Here is a 22,290-nt window from a genome sequence, read left to right on the forward strand (position 1 = left end):
GAATGTGATGGATCACATTTATTGATTTGTGTATGTTTAATGATCCTTGCATTCCAGGGATAAATCCTACTTGCTCGTGATGTATAATCCTTTTTATATGTTCTTGAATTCAGTTTGGTAATATGTTGTTGAGAGTTTTTGCATCTGGATTCATCAGAGATATTGGTCTGTAGGTTTCTTTGCTTGTGGCGTCCTTCTCTGGCTTTGGTATCAGGGCAATGCCAGCCTCGCAAGGTGATTTTGGAAGTAGTCCCTCCTCCTCAATATTTTGGAAGAGTTTGAGAAGAATTGGTGTTAATTCTTCTTTGACTGTCTGGTAGAATCTCTAGTGAAGCTGTCTGGTCCTGAGGGAGGTTTCTGTGTTGGAAGGTTTTTGATTCCTGATTCAATTTCTTCAGTCTCTATTGGTTTGTTCAGATTTTTTATTTCTTCCTGATTCAGTTTGTAGGTTGCTTGTTTCTAGGAATGGATCTGTTTCTTCTAAGTTATCTGAGTTTTTGGCTTGTAATTGTTTAGTCTCACAATCCAGTTTTTCTGCAGTCTCAGTTGTAATGTCTTTTTCTTTTCTTTTTTTTTTTTTTTTTTAATTTTTTTATTCTTATGTTAATCCCCTTACATTACAACATTAGTTTTAGATGAAGTGTTCCATGATTCATTGTTTGTGCATAACACCCAGTGCTCCATGCAGAATGTGCCCTCCTACATACCCACCACAAGGCTAACCCATCCTCCCACCCCCCTCCCCTCTAGAACCCTGTTTGTTTTTCAGAGTCCATCGTCTCTCATGGTTCGTCTACCCCTCCGATTTCCCCCGCTTCATTCTTCCCCTCCCGCTACCTTCTTCTTCTTCTTCTTTTTTTTTTTCTTAACATATATTGCATTATTTGTTTCAGAGGTACAGATCTGAGATTCAACAGTCTTGCACAATTCACAGCGCTTACCAGAGCACATACACTCCCCAGTGTCTATCACCCAGTCCCCCCATCCCTCCCACCCCACCCCCCACTCCAACAACACTCAGTTTGTTTCCTGCGATTAAGAATTCCTCATATCAGTGAGATCATATGATACATGTCTTTCTCTGTTTGACTTATTTCACTCAACATAATACCCTCCAGTTCCATCCACGTCGTTGCAAATGGCAAGATCTCATTCCTTTTGATGGCTGCATAATATTCCATTGAATATATATACCACATCTTCTTTATCCATTCATCTGTCGATGGACATCTTGGCTCTTTCCACAGTTTGGCTATTGTGGACATTGCTGCTATAAACATCGGGGTGCACGTAGCCCTTCGGATCCCTACTTTTGTATCTTTGGGGTAAATACCCAGTAGTGCAATTGCTGGATCATATGGTAGCTCTATTTTCAACTTTTTGAGGAACCTCCATACAGTTTTCCAGAGTGGCTGCACCAGCTTGCATTCCCACCAACAGTGGAGGAGGGTTCCCCTTTCTCCGCATCCCCGCCAACATCTGTCGTTTCCTGACTTGTTAATTTTAGCCATTCTGACTGGTGTGAGGTGATATCTCATTGAGGTTTTGATTTGGATTTCCCTGATGCCGAGCGATATTGAGCACTTTTTCATGTGTCTGTTGGCCATTTGGATGTCTTCTTTGGAAAAATGTCTGTTCATGTCTTCTGCCCATTTCTTAATTGGATTCTTTGTTCTTTGGGTGTTGAGTTTGATGAGTTCTTTATAGATTTTGGATACTAGCCCTTTATCTGATATGTCATTTGCAAATATCTTCTCCCATTCTGTCGGTTGTCTTTTGGTTTTGTTAACTGTTTCCTTTGCTTTGCAAAAGCTTCTTATCTTGATGAAGTCCCAATAGTTCATTTTTGCCCTTGCTTCCCTTGCCTTTGGCGATGTTTCTAGGAAGAAGTTGCTTCGGCTGAGGTCAAAGAGGTTGTTGCCTGTGTTCTCCTTTAGGATTTTGATGGACTCCTGTCTCACATTGAGGTCTTTCAACCATTTGGAGTCTATTTTTGTGTGTGGTGTAAGGAAGTGGTCCAGTTTCATTCTTCTGCATGTGTCTATCCAATTTTCCCAACACCATTTGTTGAAGAGACTGTCTTTGTTCCATTGGACATTCTTTCCTGCTTTGTCGAAGATTAGTTGACCATAGAGTTGAGGGTCCATTTCTGGGCTCTCTATTCTGTTCCATTGATCGATGTGTCTGTTTTTGTGCCAGTACCATGCTGTCTTGATGATGACAGCTTTGTAATAGAGCTTGAAGTCCGGAATTGTGATGCCACCGGCTTTGCTTTTCTTTTTCAATATTCCTCTGGCTATGCGGGGTCTTTTCTGGTTCCATACAAATTTTAGGATTATTTGTTCCATTTCTTTGAAAAAAGTGGGTGGTATTTTGATGGGGATTGCATTGAATGTGTAGATTGCTCTAGGTAGCATTGACATCTTCACAATATTTGTTCTTCCGATCCATGAGCATGGAACGTTTTTCCATTTCTTTGTGTCTTCCTCAATTTCTTTCATGAGTATTTTATAGTTTTCTGAGTACAGATCCTTTGTCTCTTTGGTTAGATTTATTCCTAGGTATCTTATGGTTTTGGGTGCAATTGTAAATGGGATCGACTCCTTAATTTCTCTTTCTTCTGTCTTGTTGTTGGTGTATAGGAATGCCACTGACTTCTGTGCATTGATTTTATATCCTGCCACTTTACTGAATTCCTGTATGAGTTCTAGCAGTTTTGGGGTGGAGTCTTTTGGGTTTTCCACATAAAGTATCATATCATCTGCAAAGAGTGAGAGTTTGACTTCTTCTTTGCCAATTTGGATGCCTTTGATTTCTTTTTGTTGTCTGATTGCTGTGGCTAGGACTTCCAATACTATGTTGAATAGCAGTGGTGATAGTGGACATCCCTGCCGCGTTCCTGACCTTAGGGGGAAAGCTCTCAGTTTTTCCCCATTGAGAATAATATTTGCTGTAGGTTTTTCATAGATGGCTTTTATGATATTGTGGTATGTACCCTCTATCCCTATACTCTGAAGAGTTTTGATCAAGAAAGGATGCTGTACTTTGTCAAAAGCTTTTTCGGCATCTATCGAGAGGATCATATGATTCTTGTTCTTTCCTTTGTTAATGTACTGTATCACATTGATTGATTTGAGGATGTTGAACCAACCTTGCAGCCCAGGGATAAATCCCACTTGGTCATGGTGAATAATCCTTTTAATGTACTGTTGGATCCTATTGGCTAGTATTTTGGTGAGAATTTTTGCATCCATGTTCATCAGGGATATTGGTCTGTAATTCTCCTTTTTGATGGGGTCTTTGTCTGGTTTGGGGATCAAGGTAATGCTGGCCTCATAAAATGAGTTTGGAAGTTTTCCTTCCGTTTCAATTTTTTGGAACAGTTTCAGAAGAATAGGTATTAATTCTTCTTGAAATGTTTGGTAGAATTCCCCTGGGAAGCCATCTGGCCCTGGGCTTTTGTTTTTTGGGAGATTTTTGATGACTGCTTCAATTTCCTTAGTGGTTATAGGTCTGTTCAGGTTTTCTATTTCATCCTGGTTCAGTTTTGGTAGTTGATACATCTCTAGGAATGCATCCATCTCTTCCAGGTTATCTAATTTGCTGGCATAGAGTTGCTCATAATATGTTCTTATAATTGTTTGTATTTCTTTGGTGTTGGTTGTGATCTCTCCTCTTTCATTCATGATTTTGTTGATTTGGGTCATTTCTCTTCTCTTTTTGATAAGTCTGGCCAGGGGTTTATCAATCTTGTTAATTCTTTCAAAGAACCAGCTCCTAGTTTCGTTGATCTGTTCTACTGTTCTTTTAGTTTCTATTTCATTGATTTCTGCTCTGATCTTTATGATTTCTCTTCTCCTGCTGGGTTTAGGCTTTATTTGCTGTTCTTTCTCCAGCTCCTTTAGGTGTAGGGTTAGGTTGTGTACTTGAGACCTTTCTTGTTTCTTGAGAAAGGCTTGTATTGCTATATACTTTCCTCTTAGGACTGCCTTTGCTGCATCCCAAAGATTTTGAACAGTTGTGTTTTCATTTTCATTAGTTTCCATGTATTTTTTTAATTCTTCTTTAATTTCCTGGTTGACCCATTCATTCTTCAGTAGGATGCTCTTTAGCCTCCATGTATTTGAGTTCTTTCCGACTTTCCTCTTGGGATTGAGTTCTAGTTTCAAAGCATTGTGGTCTGAAAATAGGCAGGGAATGATCCGAATCTTTTGGTACCGGTTGAGACCTGATTTATGACCTAGGATGTGGTCGATTCTGGAGAATGTTCCATGGGCAGTAGAGAAGAATGTGTATTCCGTTGCTTTGGGGTGGAATGTTCTGAATATGTCTGTGAAGTCCATTTGGTCCAGTGTGTCATTTAAAGTCTTTATTTCCTTGTTGATCTTTTGCTTAGATGATCTGTCCATTTCAGTGAGGGGGATGTTAAAGTCCCCCACTATTATTGTATTGTTGTTGATGTGTTTCTTTGCTTTTGTTATTAATTGCCTTATATAATTGGCTGCTCCCATGTTAGGGGCATAGATATTTACAATTGTTAGATCTTCTTGTTGGATAGATGCTTTAAGTATGATATAGTGTCCTTCCTCATCTCTTATTACAGTCTTTGGTTTAAAATCTAATTTGTCTGATATAAGGATTGCCACCCCAGCTTTCTTTTGGTGTCCATTAGCATGGTAAATGGTTTTCCACCCCCTCACTTTCAATCTGGGGGTGTCTTTGGGTCTAAAATGAGTCTCTTGCAGACAGCATATCGATGGATCTTGTTTTTTAATCCAGTCTGTTAGCCTGTGTCTTTTGATTGGGGCATTTAGCCCATTTACATTCAAGGTAACTATTGAAAGATAGGAATTTAGTGCCATTATATTGCCTGTAAGGTGACTGTTACCATATATTGTCTGTGTTCCTTTCTGGTCTATGTTGCTTTTAGGGTCTCTCTTTGCTTAGAGGACCCCTTTCAAGATTTCCTGTAGGGCTGGTTTTGTGTTTGCAAATTCCTTTAGTTTTTTTTTGTCCTGGAAACTTTTTATCTCTCCTTCAATTTTCAATGACAGCCTAGCTGGATAGAGTATTCTTGGCTGCATATTTTTCTCATTTAGTGCTCTGAATATATCCTGCCAGTCCTTTCTGGCCTGCCAGGTCTCTGTGGATAGGTCTGTTGCCAGTCTAATGTTTCTACCATTGTAGGTTACATATCTCTTCTCCCGAGCTGCTTTCAGGATTTTCTCTTTGTCTGTGAGACTTGTAAGTTTTACTATTAGATGTCGGGGAGTTGACCTATTTTTATTGATTTTGAGAGGGGTTCTCTGTGCTTCCTGGATTTTCATGCCTGTTTCTTTCCCCAAATTAGGGAAGTTCTCTGCTATAATTTGCTCCATTATACCTTCTGCCCCCCTCTCTCTTTCTTCTTCTTCTGGGATCCCAATTATTCTAATGTTGTTTCGTCTTATGGTATCACTTATCTCTCGAATTCTGCCCTCATGATCCAGTAGTTGTTTATCTCTCTTTTTCTCAGCTTCTTTATTTTCCAGCATTTCATCTTCTATATTACTGATTCTCTCTTCTGCCTCATTTATTCTAGCAGTTAGTGCCCCCATTTTTGATTGCACCTCATTAATAGCCTTTTTGATTTCTACTTGGTTGGATTTTAGCTCTTTTACTTCTCCAGAAAGAGTTTCTCTAATAACTTCCATATTTTTTTCAAGCCCAGCTAGTATCTTTAAAGTGATGATTCTGAACTCTAGATCTGACATCGTACTAATGTCCGTATTGAGTAGGTCCCTGGCAGTCGGTACTGCCTCTTGTTCTTTTTGTTGAGGTGATTTTTTCCGTCTCGTCATTTTGTGCAGAGGAGAATAGATTAATGAGAGAACAAAATGCTAGCAGAGTAACCACGTCCCCAGAAAATATACTCTAAACAAATCAGAAAAGACCTGAAGCAGTGGGATAAGAAGGGGAAAGAGAGAAAAAAAAAAAAGAAAAAAAAAAAGAAAAAGATAAAGATAAAAACAACAACAAACAAAACAAAAGAACAACAACAAAAGAAAAACCAGAATGTGATCAAATATGATCTATATGGTATATAGATCAGTGCCACACACTAGATTTGGGGTGTGTTTTGGTCTTTTAGAAGAAAGTGTCTCCCAAAATTTTAAAGAAAGAAAAACTTATATATGTACAAAAATAAGGGTTGATATGATGAAGGGATGGAAAATGACTGTAAAAATGGAAATTATAAAAAATTTTATAAAAGGAATTGATAAGAAGTTGTTTGAAAAAAGAAAGAGGATTTAAAAAAAGAAAAAAGAAAAAGAAAAAAAAAGGGAGAGGATGTGATCAGGCAGGGGAATAGAGAACACCATATACTAGAGATTTAGGGTATATTTTAATCTGTTAGAAGAAACTATCTCAAAATTTTAAAGAGAGAACAACTTATATATATAAGCCAAAAATATGGGTAACTACTATGAAGGGATAGAATATGACTCTAAAAATGAAAAATAAAAATGTTTTTTTTTTAAAAAGGGATTGATAAGATGTTGTTTGAAAAAGGGAAAAAGAAAAATTCAAAAAGAAATAAAAAGACAAAAAGACAGTTAAAAAAAAATTAACTTTAAAAGACTAAGGAATCATGGTAAAAAAGCCGTGAATTCTATGTGCAGCATTCCCCTAGCGCTGGAGTTCTGCCGTTCTCATTGATCGGTAAACTTGGTCTTGGCTGCCTGTTCTCGCTGATCTTCTGGGGAGGGGCCTGTTGCCGTGTTTTCCAAATGTCTCTGCCGGAGGCGGAATAGCCCCGCCCTTGCCCCCTCCCGGCTAAGTCATCTGCTCGGGTTTGCTCTCCGGGGCTTTTGTTCCCTGCGAGCTTTCCGTACAGCTTTGGAGGCGGAGAGTGAAAATGGCGGCCTCCCAATCTCCGCCCCGGAGGAGCCGAGAACTCGGGCCCGCTCCTCAGTGAGCCCCCAGAGAAAAGCCGTCAGTCACTCCCGTCTCCCCGGTCTGCAGCTGCACTCCGTGCTCAACCGGCCTGTGACCACGCGTTTCTATCTCTGGCACCGGACCCGGTCTGGAGTCTCCAAACCCAGCAGATCCCTGCGGTGCACTCCCGCGCGGCTCCTCCCGGGGGAGGAAGGTGAGTCTCCCCGGATCTGCCGCTTGTTGGGTCCCTGCTGGAGGAGCAGGGGCCCGACTGGGCCGCGGATCGCGGTTAATGGCAACCCCAGCTGAGAGCCCGCGCCTGGGCTCCGCCTCTGCAGCCGGCTTCCCCGCTCCGATACCTGGGAGCCCTGCTGCCCTCAGGCACCCCCGGTCTTTCTGTGACCCCGAGGGTCCTGAGACCACACTGTCCCGGAGGGTTCCACCCCCCGCTTAGCCACCAGAGTGACGTCCCTCGGCGGAGCAGACTTTTAAAAGTTCCGATTTTGTGCTCCGTGCTTCTATCACTTGCCAGAAGCGGCCGACGGAGGCCCCTCCCCCGCCGTCTAGCCTCCCGAATATCGCCTCGGATTCACTTCTCCGCACGTCCTACCTTCCAGAAAGTGGTCGCTTTTCTGCTGAGACAGTTGTTGCTCTTCTTTTCTTCGATCTCCTGTTGAGTTTGTAGGTGTTCAGAATGGTTTGATCCCTATCCAGCTGAATTCCTGAGAGGAGACGAAATCCAGGTCTCCTACTCCTCCGCCATCTTGCTCCGCCCCCCTTTTTATTTTCTTTTTAAAAAGTATTTTATTTACTTATTTGAGAGAGAGAGAGAGAGCACAAGCAGGGGGAGGAGCAGAAGGAGAGGGAGAGAGACAAGCAGGCTCTGTGCCGAGCAGGGAGCCTGATGTGGGGCTTGATCCCATGACCCTTCCCCTGTCATAGCAAGTCAGGGTGGGGCAGGCTCATCAACTTCCTTGGATCTGCAACCCGCTTCACAGTCCTGTCCACCTACTTTCTGATGCACAGGTGCATAGAAATCTGGGTGTCCTGGTGTGATGAGCAGAGGCACTTTTGTTTGATTATGAATGTCAAAGTAGTTGTAAATAAAAGGGGAGAGGAAAAAAGGGAAGACTCTTGCGGCCACCATGCTGATGTCACACTGGGCCCTGATCCTGACCCTACACTCACCCTATCCTTGGTCCTGAACGTGACCCTTACCTTGTTTGACCTTCACCATGTTACTGACCTTGCAGTGTACCCTTAACCTGATTCTGAATCTGGCATTCTCCATGATACTGACCCAGAATTGACCCTTACCTTCACTCTGACTCTGATCTTGACTTTGAGCTGGAACCCTCTCTCACCCTGAACATGAATTGGACCCAACTGTCACAGTAATCTGGATCCTAACTTTCAAAATGAGTCATAATTTGACATTCACTCTGACCATTTACTAAAACTGACCCTGACAGTAGCCCTAAAGCACTGATTATGACCCTGACCCTGCTCACCCTGATTCTTATCTTCACACTAACCTTGACCTTTGGGGTGACCTTGACCCTCATCCCCACCCTGACCCTGCACCTAACCTCAGTAGTATTCTGACACTAACCCTCTGTCAGTATGTGGGTTTCCCACCAACCATATCTTTGCAGACAAACTGTGAGATGGCCTATGGGTTGGGATTCCATTGACCTCACAACGTCTCATTATAACCAGTGTAAGAGGTTTCTGTGACACTGACATGACCTTTGTTCCCAGAATATGCCACATGAAGAGCCACATGAGAGCCTGGGAGTCCAGAAAATTTAAATGCGTGATTATGGCTCGAGCTAAAGCCACTCAGGGGGATCATGCCGGAGGCCATCTCAGATCTCGGTCTGGCTCTGTCACCAATTTCCAGTACAATTTAGGTGAGTCACTTAATCTGAGCTTCAGGCTCATCATTTCTAAAATTAGGAAATGTTTTTAGATTCATTTATTCATTCAAGAACTATGTAATGAACTCCTATTAAGTGCTAAGCAGTCTCCAAGACTGATTCTATCTCAGGAATTCTAACTCCCACCCTCCCCACTCACACTGCTTTCCCCCATTTGACACAATGGCTGTTCCATGGGAATTCCCTAGGGCAACATTGGACTAGCAAGTATATTCAGGGTGTGCCCTCACGCCATTTGATGTGGCTGAGGGGCCATGAGTATCCGAACTGAAACCCAAGGTTTTGGCTTATTTGCCTTGTGCTGTCTTGCTTGCACGAAAACAGCAGTGCCTGGATCAGGCCTTCGTGCAACAGCTGCAGGATGAGGACCTAGTGAGGACCTTGCCCAGGACACTAGCCCCATGACACCGTGAGGGTATTCCTAGTCCCCAGTTAAGTCATGCAATGCAACAAGTGATTATACATCAGGGTGGATGATGCAAAGTACAGTGCAGTGAGAACATGTCAAAAACGTTTAAATGACAGAATAGTATGTAGGTAAACATACTATATACTTTGTAAGTGAAGGGAAAAACAACGGGGTCAGAAAGAGGAATGGGAATTCCCAGAAGCGGGCTGGAGTAGTCAGGGCGTGGGGGGTGTCTCATGGAGGAAGTGACCAGGAGACCTGTCACTGGTTACAACAATGCAGCATCAGGGTTTGAGCTCTGCCCGACCCACGACCCCCAGGGGCATTGGGGGCATTCTAGCTCCAGAGGACCTACGGGCTGCAAATCAGCCTGAGCCTAGCCTCTGTGGTATGTCTTCTTTGCTCCCGGGTGTGGCTCTTTCTCTGCCTCTTGAGGCTGTTGATTCTCATTTTGTTTTCCTCTGAGCTGCACTCTTTTGTGTGGGTTCAGTACTGTTAGTTGACACAAATTCCTTGTGAAAATAAGTGGACTGTAAATCATACTTGTTTCCTAATTAGATCTGAACATATTCAATAGTCACAGCCTTTTCCCAGGCCCTTGGGTCTTCATCTGCTCGCCAACTCCGAGATTTTTTAAAACATCTTATATTTTTAATGGTTTCAAAGAATTAGTTTGTTTTTTAAAAAGTTCAGCAAAGTCACACTTTTAATAATCTATAGAATGATCTGTGAACATTGAATGAGCAAGGTTTTACAGGATAAAGGAAGAATTGGCTTTGTGCCCGGGTTTGCCCTACTCTTTACTCACTGTTGCCCCCGTGTGGCCGCTCTCCACATAGCACGTGGCAGAATATGTTCCAATCTGTCAAATTCAAGGGAGAAGAAGATGGAATAGGTTGGTCCCTGGATCCCCTAGCTACTAAAAACCACCATATAATTTATAAGCCATATTCTAAATCGAGTATATCTTAACTAGATATTAGGGTTAGGTTCAGGGTCAAGGTGCATATATTAATTATGGACAGCTTTTTGTATGTCAGTCATACCTCCATAAAGTGTTTTTAAGAATATAGTCACCCAAAGCACTGAGCACCTTTCCTGTCACAGTAAATATGTAACTAAACGTATTTATTGTTTAACCTTAGCTGAGGACCGGGAGCTGGTCCTACAGGTACTTGGCAGGTAACATCTGTGGCCAGCTGCCCATCTCTTCCCCCGACACCCACACCCAGCTCAGCACATCCTCTGCTCTGCTCAAGGGCAGCCCAGAGAGACCAGGTCCAGGTGTGGCTCCCTCCTGTCAGGCATGGCTTCCTTCTGACAGGTAGAGAAGGTGGCCAGCTCACAGACACATGACATCTTCTTTTGGTTACTTGCTATCTTCCTCCCCTTTTTGTCACTCTGGTCCTTAAACTTCCAATCCTGTGGGAACCTGGGTTTGCAGATTTCTGTTGACATTTCAAAGTGTGCAAATCTGTGTTGACTTTGTTCCCTGTCCTTGGGTCAGATATAAAGGCAGGAAAAGTCATCAGACTGCGAAAGCAACAAAAATAAATCTCAAGTGTGCTCTGTGTACCGTACCTCAGACTTTAAAGAAATGGCAAACTACATACCTCATGTTATACTCATCCAGCTTTAGGGAGTCAGAAAAGCATGCAAAATAAAATTGTATGGAAAGAAATCTCTTTTGTAGCGACCCCCCCCCCTCCCCCCCTGTCATTTCCTGTCTGGCCAATGGCCAGTCACACTGACACGTGTAGCCACGCAAGGACACAACTGTGATCAACCTCCTGGAGCATTCCTGGTCCCCCTGCCCCTGCTCTGGCCAACCCTGCAAACCCCAGTCCTCCTGAGCGTCCTCTGTAGTGGCACTTGTCACTCCATGTTGTCATTTGTTGTCTCTCGTTCTGTCCTTTCTGCTACGAGTAGATCTCTCTCACAGCTGCCTGGCTGGATGACAGGTAAGTAATTGGTTTCGGGATCTTTTGTCCTGGAACCATAGGCATCTCTGTCCCTCTGTGTGCCCCCAGCCGCGGTGGAGCATAGGGCCCAGGACAAGGGATTTGAGAATCTTCCCAGACGAAGTTTGTTCTATGAAGGTGGATTCCTTCTGATGTCATTAGTTAACCACATAATGTGGCCGTCACTGTGAGACAGAAAGCACGCTACTGTATTGTGTTCTACTCGCATACCGTGGCTAACAAAGAGTCAACACACGCTCACACTCACATGTTCACACTTACACCTCCATTTCTGAGCATCAGTACCATGTAAACTACAGTGAATTCACACTGGGCAGCAGACATGTAGATGTGCCATTAAAGGTATAAATAGAGGAGGATGGATATGCAGTTCTGGCTAAAACAATGGAAGTCCTTGCCTGTGGGGGTAAAGAAATTAGATTTTACCCAGAAGGTGCTACGTTCTAGTCAAAGGAGTGACATGATAATATTACCTTTTAGAACAGGGATTGGCACAGACTCTTCTGTAAAGTCTTCTGTAAAGATTTTCTGTTAGACGTTGCGATCCACATGGTCTCTCTGACGATGATTCCACTCTTGCACTGTGGCTTGAAAGCAGCCACAGACCTTCCATAGCTCATGTTCCAGCCACACTTAATTTACAGAATACAGGGGGAGGTCACATTGGCCCATGGGTGGTAGTTTCCCACACCCCAGATTTGCAACCTGATGGACGGTGGGGGAGAGGGCTCTTATTCTGAAATGGCAACGTGGGCGTACACTGGGATCTATCCTGCCTGACCCGGCCCCTAAACTTGAAAGGAAAGATGATAGCGAGACTGACCAATAATTAAGGCCTAGGAACTCCCCCGCATTTATCTGAATGCCGCAAGCTTCCCATGAGATGTTGGTTGAAGTACATGTAGGTATGGTTTTGCTGAATATGTCCCCATTGCGTGGAGGGTACATCTTGCGGGGTATATACCACGCAGACGGTCATCTTGTTCAGGCCAAGACCGTGAGCACATTTACGGTTCTTGGGAGTCAGTGGAGGACCTAGCATGCGTGGGCTTCAGGACGAGTTCGATTCAGCCCTCAGCAATGTTATCGAGCCCCTGGCTTCCTGGGCCCTCTGTGGGGCTGGCACTGGCCTCGCCTAGGCCACTTCTGCAGTCCTGATGGAAAAGCCCCCGGCCTGGGTGGTCCACCCCATGCTATGCTCTGCAGGCCGAGATCCGAGTTTCCTGCCACCTCACTGGCTGGGACCAGGTCACATGTCCATGGATGAGCCAATCCCTGGAGCCAGGGAGGGGGCCGTGGAGACTGGTACAGGTTGTTAGTTCCTCTGTTGTAACGACTTTTCTAATTGCTATGGTGGCAACATCTTCTGTGATGCATCTGTTGATAAAATGAGTGTTGATTTCTGGTAGTGAGTGGGTCCAAGGTGCTGGCTTAGTACCTAGCACCTCAGTCCCGGCACCTCAGTTCTACTCTACTATTCTGCAGACACAATGGCTGAGAATGAGCAAAGCTGATGGAAACTAGTCTGGAATGCACAAGGTAAGGGTGTGTGTGTGCGGGGGGTATGGGGATTGGGGATAATAGCTCTGGCCAATCTGTATCTCCAATTTACCTAGGTTCAAGAAGGTGCGAGGAATCCGTGGTGTTTCACCGTCAGTAATTTTGCAGATGAAGAATATGCCTTTTGTATGGAGTATGACAAGACTTGTTCAAAGTATTTTCCAGTTGGTACAGAAGTTGGGGAGAGCGGCGGCACCCTCTATCTGCTAGGATATGCGCAAGAGGCTGAGTGCTCTCAAGAAGGTGTCTGGCTTTCGCAGGGCTCACTGTGAGCCTGCACACAGGACCGACGAGGACAGTTAAAGGTTTTGTTCTAAGGGTGGCATATTGGAAGAATGTGGCGCACCTCGTAATCCTGGGAAGAAGACAGATCTGGAGTCCACTGTGGAGTGACTTCGTGAGAGTGGTGGTGATCTGCAGCATCTGGCTAACGAGATGTCTGTCTTTTATTAAGTTATGGGTGTAGTTTCTGTGCCTTTGTCCTCACGGCTGGGATTTCCAAGGAGTGGGATTTTTTTACATCACTGTAACAGTTGTTCCCCCGGGGGTGGGCAAGTCCTGTTCGGCTGCTGAGAAGTGTGCCTCTAGCGGTTGGAGTGTGTATTACAAGTCTATAGGTAAATCGTGGGGTGGTTACAGTGGTTGGCAGGCTATTGTTATTGACGATTTTTATGGGTGGATTCCATAGGATGAGATGTTAGATCTTAAGGCTAGGGGTCCTCATTAAGTGCCCATAAAGAGTGCTTTTTCTGAGTTTAATAGTAGATATATTTTTATTAGTTCTAATAGCCCTCCTTGTTCTTGGAATTCCAATGAGCAGTGCATTACTATGTTGTCTGCATTGTATCCGTGTGTTGATGAGGATTTGGGGAGAGTGGGAAATGTTGGCAATGCCCTCCACATATTGTCCACTGGAACATCCAAATAATAAAATTTTATTTCTGACAACAAAATAGGAAGTATCCTCCTGTGATTCTTAGTTTAAACCAGGGGAGGGGGCCCTCTTTTGGTACTGGTAATGAGTACCATAGTCCTTCCTAGGGAACATTATCAGATTCTGTCGGGAACTTGGTCTTTGTTGTTGTGGAAGAATCAGGAGTCGACAAATTATTTGTCTCCTTTTTCATTTTCTATGGACATTTCCACAATATTTGGTTTCACACCTCTACCACTGTGAAATCACCCCAAATTTGCCACCAGCTCACCCTTCTATGGAGAGGGCATGTTTGAACCAAGAAAAAAAAAAACAAAAACAAATAGCATCTGGGTGACTGGGAAACTCTAGGGTCAGAATGCTGTTGGTAGGCAGTTACTGTGACCCTAAAATCTGAACAAGCTCCTGACACCCAGACTAAATAGATTTCAGATTTAGAAACTTCAGATAGAAATTTTGTGTCCATGATGACAACTGAAGAACATGTGTAATCCCTAAACCTAACGCTAACCCCTAACTTTAACCCTAAAACCTAACGTGACCCTAAACACCAAACTGGAACCCTGAATCCCAAACCTGAAATTGAACCCCACACCAGAACTCTGAACCAAGTCCTGAATCCAAACCCTGAACCATGAACCCAAACCCTGAACCCGAACTCTGAGTCATGAGCCCTGAACCCAAACCCCAAATTTGACCTTGAACTTTATCCCCTAAGCCCTAAGTCTTAAACCCTAAATCATAAGCCTAAAGCCCTAAACTCTAACTCTAACCAGTACCCTCACCCTCACCCAAAACCCTCACCCTCACCCTGATCCTAAACCCAAACCCTGATCTAGAACCCTGCCCCAAACTTGACCCTGAACCCAGACCCAAACCCTTAACCATACTTTGTTTATGCATTAGCCACTGATGGACATTTGCATGGTTTCTACCTTTTGATTATTGTGAACATTGTTCAGGTTGCGGGCTAGGGTTAGGGTCCTGGGTGAGGGTCAGGACCAGGCTTGAGATGAAGTTTGTGTCAGAATCATGTTCAGTCAGGGGCAGGGTCATGTTCAGTGGCACTGTTTGGGTAAGGGAGTGTTGTCCTTCCATATTGTTTCCAATTAATTGTTCCTTAGCTAATTTTGGAGAAGTTGGGGGGATATTGGGCTCCATTCAGCTTGAATTTTCAGAATTTAATGGCTTTCGCGGGACCCCGGAGCGAGCAGGTGCTTCCACTGACCGCTGAGCTCACCTTGTCCTGCACTGCGTCCCCCGCCTGCAGAGGGCGCCCGACCCCGGCTCCCGCCCGGAGCCCGGCCTGCGCAGCCGCTGGGACAGGAGCCGGACCTCGGAACCTGATGTCCGCGCTGACAGGAGCCGGGCCTCCTCAGGACCCGCTGTGGAAGCTTCGGGAGGACATGGGTCCGCGTCCATACCCACAGGACCCGCTGCGGAGGCTTGTAGAGGACACGGGGCGGCGTCCACGCTGACAGGAGCCCGGCCTCCTCAGGACCCGCTGTGGAGGATGTGGGGCGGCGTCCACAAGGGCAGGAGCCCAGCTTCCTCAGGACCCGCGGTGGGAGGAGAAGGTGAGGAGAAGCCGTCTGAGGGGGTCCGCGCTCACGGGACCCCGCGGAGGAAGGGCGGGTGCACAGACCGGGGCGTTTCCGGGGCTTCGTGGGCGGTGTGGCGCGCGGGGCTGTCGGGCCTCCGCTCTCGGGCCTCGGACCTGCCCCGGCGGCCCACGCGCACGTGTTTATGCGCGCCCGGATTCGGTTCCGGGGGCTCCTCCGGCAGTCTGTGGTCGGGGGCGGCCTCCCGCCGCGGTGCTCGTGCTCCCCCGGCCTCCGCCCTGCGGGGTCCTCCCCGCGTCCACACCCGCTTCGGGGCTGTTGGTTCGGGGTCTGTGAAGACCCGGCTGGAAGTTGGGCAGCGACGGCGCGGACTGTGTAGACGGCTTTGGGCAGAGTAGACATTTTCACAGTGTCCGCTCTTTCGTGAGCTCAGAGTGTCTCCTCGTCTCCGTGTGTCTCCCTCGTTGCCGGTCATCAGGGTGTCAGAGAACAGGTCCGTCACCTCCTTGGTGAAATGGATTCCAGGATATAGTGTTCTTTCTGATGCAGGTGGAAATGCATTGTTCTCTGTACTTCTTTTTCTGATAGTTTGTTATGAGCACATAGAAATGCAACTGATTTTTGTATGTTGGTTTCGTTTCTTGCAAATTTATCGAATTTGTTAGTTCTGTTAATCCTAAACTAAAACTGCCAGTTATTTTACCAGCAAAATGGGTTTATTTGGGAATAGCAGAGACTTGCAATCCAGGACAAGCAAGCTACGGCCACATCACAGGCAAGTGCAAGAAAGAAAAGAGAGAGGGCGCCTTGGGGGCTCTGTCGGTTGGGCGACTGCCTTCGGCTCAGGTCTTGATCCTGGAGGCCCAGGATCGAGTCCTGCATCGGGCTCCCTGCTCGGCGGGGGGTCTGCTTCTCCCTTCCCCACTCCCCCTACTTGTGTTCCTGCTCTCTCTCTCTTTCTGTGTGTCAAATAAATAAATCTTTAAAAAAAAATAAAAATAGGGCGCTGGGTGACTCAGTTGGTTAAGCGACTGCCTTCGGCTCAGGTCGTGATCCTGGAGTCCCGGGATCGAGTCCCGCATCGGGCTCCCTGCTCAGCGGGGGGTCTGCTTCTCCTTCTGACCCTCCTCCCTCTCGTCCTCTCTGTCTCTCATTCTCTCTCTCAAATAAATAAATAAAATCTTAAAAAAAAGAAAAAGAAAGGAGAGAAACATTATTTCTTGGGAAGGTGGGGGAAGTTGGGAGGGTTGTTTTGAAGGAAAGTCCACTGGAGAAAAGCAGGGCTTCAGGTGATGGAGGGTTGTCACCTGCTGAGCTGCAGGGGTGGTGGGTTTCTTGGAGGAGGTGAAACCTGCATCTTCCCCTCTGGGGCCTGTGACTGGTGAGTCTCTCCTGTGGAGGGTTCTAATGTTGGGTCTGTAACTGACAGTTGTTCCTGTAACCGACCCTGAGTGGCAGGCTCCCCCCTCCAGCCTCCCCTTCTGGCGTCCCCAGTCCACTTTCCTGAGGCTTCCCTTCATGCATTTTCACAGTTCTAACCAGTTTTTGGTGGAGCACTGTGGAAAATTGGAATTCCAGATTCTACTGCTTCTACTGCACCCAAGAGACAGGGGGCACCGACCTAATCCTCCCACGAGTCTCTTGCCACCATGTGGCCTCCTACAAGGGCGAGTGGCTGCTCCATGATGGGTGAACTGGATCTGGGAGGGCTTGGCCTCCATCCTGGAGTTTGATGTCATCTCTGCTTCTGTGACCTGGTGCTGACATGGCTGTTTGGAAGAGTAGTTGACTCTGTAGAGATTTCAAAGTGTGGTAAACCTGTCACAGCAGCACAAATACACTTGATCTCCACACTCAGACCCCCCAGCTGTCGTCTCCTTACTACATTTATCACTTCACACGGAGTGATTCAGTGCGTTTTACCCCAAACAGGGACACTCTCATGCAGAAGCACCACGTAACCCTAAATGAGGAAATCATCTCCTTTTCCACATTATAACCCAGACCACAGACCCACTTCAGCTGTCGCCACCTGCCCCACTGTTTGAAATGTCTTTCTCCATTCGGATTCAGTTTTCTTTTTCTGGAGCTGCTCCTGAGACCTGCTATTTGCACAACCCTGATGGATTGGAATAGTACAGATGGCTCTAATCTGAGTGGTATTTTCTGTCTGGCTTCTGTCACTTGGGCTGTTTTCAGTGTCCATCCATGTTGTGACATGCATCAGTCCCTCATTCATTTTTTCACTGTGACTAAACATAAATAACATTTACCACCTAAAACATTTTAGGTACACAGTTCTCTGGCCTTAGCTGAGTTCCCACGGTTATACATCATTCTCCAGAACTTTTTCATTCTCCCCGAGGGAGACTCTGTATGCATTAAACACCCAACTCCCCATGATTTCTCTGGAGAAGGGTCTATCAAAGTCCTTTGTCCATTTTAAAAATTGGGTTGTCTTTTTGTTGAGGAGTTGTAAAAGCTCTTTATATATTCTGGACAACAGACTCTTACTAGATACATAAGGTACAGATATTTCCTTCCTTCTGGGGGCAGTCTTTTCATATTCAGGTTAGTAACTTCTTCTTTTTTTTAAGATTTTATTTATTTATTTGAGAGAGAGAGAGAATGAGAGACAGAGAGCACGAGAAGGAAGAGGGCAGAGGGAGAAGCAGACCCCCTGCTGAGCAGGGAGCCCGATGCGGGACTTGATCCCAAGACTCTAGGATCATGACCTGAGCCGAAGGCAGTCGCTTAACCAACTGAGCCACCCAGGCGCCCCTAGGTTAGTAACTTCTGATGTACCAAGATTTTAAAATTATTTTAACATTTGTTTTAATAGCGAGGGAGAGAGTGTGCGAGCGGTCGGGGGCAGAGGGAGAGGGAGAGAGACTCTCAAGCAGGCCCTACACTCAGCGTGGAGCCTGACATGGGGCTTGATCTCATGACCCTGAGATCATGATCTGAACCAAAATTAAGAGTCAGATGCTTAACTTACTGAGCCACCTGGACGCCCTGAAAATATTTTTAATTTGGGGGATATGATTTTATCTATTCTTTCTTTCTTTTCTTATGCTTTGGTGTCAGATCTAAAAACACTGCTAAATCCAAGGTTATGAAGATTTAGCCCCATTTATTTCTCGTAATTTTACCTCTTCCATTTAAGCCTTTACTGATTTTGAGCTAATGTTTCTATGTGGTATGAGGTAAGGGTCCAGTATCGTTCCTCTGCACATGGATAACCAGTTGTCTCCCAATGTAATGTTGTCGACCCTTGTCAAAATTCAGTGGACCATAGATGAAGGGGTTTATTTCGGCTCTCAGTTCAATCCCACTGATCTGTATGCATACCTTGTTTTAAAAAAATTATTTTATTTATTGAAAAAAATTTTAATTTAAACTCAGTTAATTAACATACAATGCATTCTCTGTTTCAGGGTGTATGCATACCTTTACGACAATAGCACAACGTTTGACTTATTGTTGGCTTTGTATTAAGATTTGAACATTGGAAGTATGACCTTTCACCTTTGAACTTCTTTTTCAAGATTGTTCTGGCTATCTTGTGGTCCTTTGAAATTCCATATGACTGTTAGGATTAGCTTGTGCAATTCTTCCCAAAGGCCTTTGTGAATTTCCTTCGGAACACATTGAATTTCCACATCGCATTGTGTACTATTGCCATCTTATCAATAGTATGTCTTTTCATCACCGTGGGGTGTCCTCAGAGTTATTCAAGTTTCCCTTTCTTTCAGCAATGTTTTGTAACTTCCGGTGGACAGGACTTGCACCTTGATTATATCTATCCGTAAGTATTTGGTCAATGTTGATGTTCCCTAAAATGGAATTGTTTTCTTGAATTCCTTTTTGGATGATTCATTGCTAGTGTATCCAAATAAGAGAGATTTTTGTGTATTGATATTTTGCTCTGTAACTTTGCTGAATTAGGTAACTGGCGGTAATGATTTTTTGTTGATTCTTTTAAGAAGCTCTCTGTATAAGATGATGTCATCTCTGGTCTCCAAAAAGATCTAGTTCTACTGTTTCCTTTCACATATGGGCGCCTTATTTCTTGCCTTATTGTTTTGGGTAGAACTTTCAGTACAAGACTGGGCAATGAGTGAAAGCCAGAATGATGGACTTGTTTGTGAGTTCAGAGTAGAGCTGTTAGTCCTCAAAATTGAGCATGATGTTTGATTAGGGTTAGGGTTAGGGGTTAGGGTTAAGGGTTAGAGGTTAGGATTAGGGTCTCCCTGTCCTCTGCTGTATAGAGACCATTCTCGTCCGGTAACCAGATTGATCGTTTCAGAACATAACCTTTGAGCCTCTCTGCGATCCGCTCCCCACCTGTCTGTCCTCTCCAGCCTCACCTCTCCCACCGCAGCCCCCCTCTGTGGGCCACCAAGCTGTTTGGTTGTCCCACATGTGCCTTGGGCCTGACACCAATCCTTTACATTCTCTGTGCCCTCTGCCAGGAGCACTCTTCTCTCCCCTTGCATCATGTCTGGCTTGTTCTCCCATTGGCTGGGCCTCTACTTGCCCCCTGGTGACCTGACTCATGTCTGCTGGGTGTGTGTGCTCATCCCCAACTTAAATGTAGTACCTGCCTTCCCTGTGTGAGCGATTTACTAACCTGCGAGGTATGGGGGCAGGCACAGGGAAGTAGTCTTAGTGCCTGCGTAAAAAAATCAGTCTCAGGGCGCTTGGGTGGCTCAGTCATTAAGCGTCTGCCTTCGGCTCAGGTCGTGATCCCAGGGGCCTGGGATCAAGTCCCATGTCAGGCTCCCTGCTCAACGGGGAGCCTGCTTCTCCCTCTCCCACTCTCCCTCCTTGTGTTTCCTCTCTAGCTGTCTCTTTCTCTGTCAAAAAAAAGTCTTTAAAAAAATCAGTCTCAGAGGGGCTCACAACCCTTGCTGACAATGGGGGAGCTGCTGTCCCCATAGTGAGGGGCAGGTAGTCCCCTCAAAGGGGGACCAGCCATGTAAGGAAGTTGGACAAGACTTCCAACTTCTTGGGGCCGGGGAGATGTAGACCTGGAACCAGAAGCTACACCCTTGGATTCAAGGCTGGGGTCTAAGCAAGCCCCCTTTTCTTCCAGGGGTCATCTTTCCCCTTCCCTCTCCACAGGCTGAACCTGATTCCTGATCTGGGGAGTTCGAGGGTGACCCCTCCTAGGAACACCAGTGGTTTACTGATGGACCTTGTCATCCAGAGGCCCAGTAGCCTTCAAGGGAGGACCCTATAGGGGGTGGAGACAGCTCTGTTGGGGACCAGCGACAGCCCACTCAAAGTAAAGTGGGGCAGCTGGCCGGCCCTGCTGATTCTACCCAGTCTGTAGGACATAGAAACACAGGCTGTGCCCAAAGGTGCTCAACTCATGGCAGGTGGGGACAGAACCTGCAGGGGGGCAGCTAGGGGAGGGCACCTGCAGGGTTTGCCCAGGAGCTCAGCACAGGGGGAGTGTTCCTGGCTCCAGCATGCTGACTGTGCGGCTGCATGGGTTTCCAGCCTCCCAAGCCTCAGGCTCCCCTTTGTAAGATGGGGCACTGATGGCCCCCATCTCTGGGAGCAGAAGGTAGGGAGGCCCTGCCGGCAGATTCACTCAGGACATGTCAGGAGGTGGCTGTTGCTTAAAGCAGCCCAGGGCCTGTCCCCATGAAGAAGGTGCACACGTCCATGACCCCCAGCTCTGGGGTCCTGCTGCCAGCCTCTGGCAGTGACCCTCTTCCTGCCCTGTCCCCTGCCCCTGTGGATACGGGGTCATCCTGGAGCTGTTCCTGCAGAATCACTTCATGGTGGACACAGGGTCATCTACTATGTCTTCACCGACCAGCTGGTTGCTGTGTCCCGTGTGCCCCTCCAGGAGCACTGAAGGGTGGTGGTTCTTGAGGTCCGCGGTGCCCCACACTGGCAGGATGTGTCCATGCAGCACATGGCGATCATGAGCTGCTTCTATGAGGAGTGCTTCCTCTATGAGGTGGATGACATGGTGTGCGGGGATGTGGACATGAAGTTCTGTGACCACGTGGGCGTGGAGATCCTGTCCCCCCTCTTTGGCACCCTGCACCCCGGTTTCTACTGGGTGGCCCATGAGGACTTAAGCTATGAGCGCTGGTCCCAGTCCCAGGCCCACATCCCCAAGGACCAGGGTGACTTCTACTACATGGGGGCCTTTTTTGGGGGGTTGTGGCGGAGGTTCACCGACTGACCTCAGCCTGTCACCAGGTGATGGTGGTCAACTGGGCCAATGGGATTGAGGCCATGTGGTACGATAAGAGCCACCTGAACAGGTACCTGCTGGACCACAAGCCCACCAAGGTGCTGTCCCTGGAGGACCTGCGGGACCCACAGCTATTGGGCTGGCCCTGGAGGACCTGGGTGCAGCTGCTGGGCTGGCTCCGGGTCATGAAGAAGCTGAGATTTGGGCCGTGCCCAAGAATCACCAGGACACCTGGAACTCATGAGGGGCTGTCCCCGTCTCCAGCAGGGGGTGCTGACTTCAGCGGAGCCATCAGAGCAGGTTCCTACTTCTGTCCCCTCGAGGGACACTGTGGAGCCTGCACTGGCGTGTCCAGTGCCCCAGCCGCACCTGCTCACAGGAGGCCTGCCTGGGGATACAACGTCCTCTCTTTGCGTTCACTACATTTTTTTCACTTCTGGGTCATTTGCAGCTGTGAACGGCTCCAGTTTTATGTCAGAAGTTTTTCTGTGTCAATGCTGAGCAACCATTTTTAAAAAGAACAATTGAGGGAAAAGGTTTTCTCCCTGGTTCTAAACAGACACCGCCTGGTGGGGCTGGGAGCAGCCCTGTAGCAGCCGTGGAGCCAGAACGGGTCCTGGCTGGGTCTTCCCTCCCAGTCCTTGCACCTTGCCATGGCCATGGGGCTTCAGGGTCAGGGGTGCACCGAGCCACCTCTCAGAACCCCGGTGACCTCACCGCCAGAGGCCTTGGCCGTGACCGCTAGCTCAGCCTCCAGGAGCATGG

General features: G+C 46.6%; 1 pseudogene; it reads left to right on the plus strand.

Annotated features, from left to right (window-relative positions):
* LOC135363149 (histo-blood group ABO system transferase 2-like) overlaps positions 1 to 21,665 on the plus strand; it is a 115,249-nt pseudogene extending 93,584 nt beyond the window's left edge.
* Positions 21,666 to 22,290: the final 625 nt, after the last annotated feature.

The sequence above is a fragment of the Mirounga angustirostris genome, unplaced genomic scaffold (genome assembly GCF_029215605.1).
Source record: "Mirounga angustirostris isolate CCGP_5_RB_7025 unplaced genomic scaffold, mMirAng1.0.hap1 SCAF_34, whole genome shotgun sequence".
Taxonomy (NCBI): Eukaryota; Metazoa; Chordata; class Mammalia; order Carnivora; family Phocidae; genus Mirounga; species Mirounga angustirostris.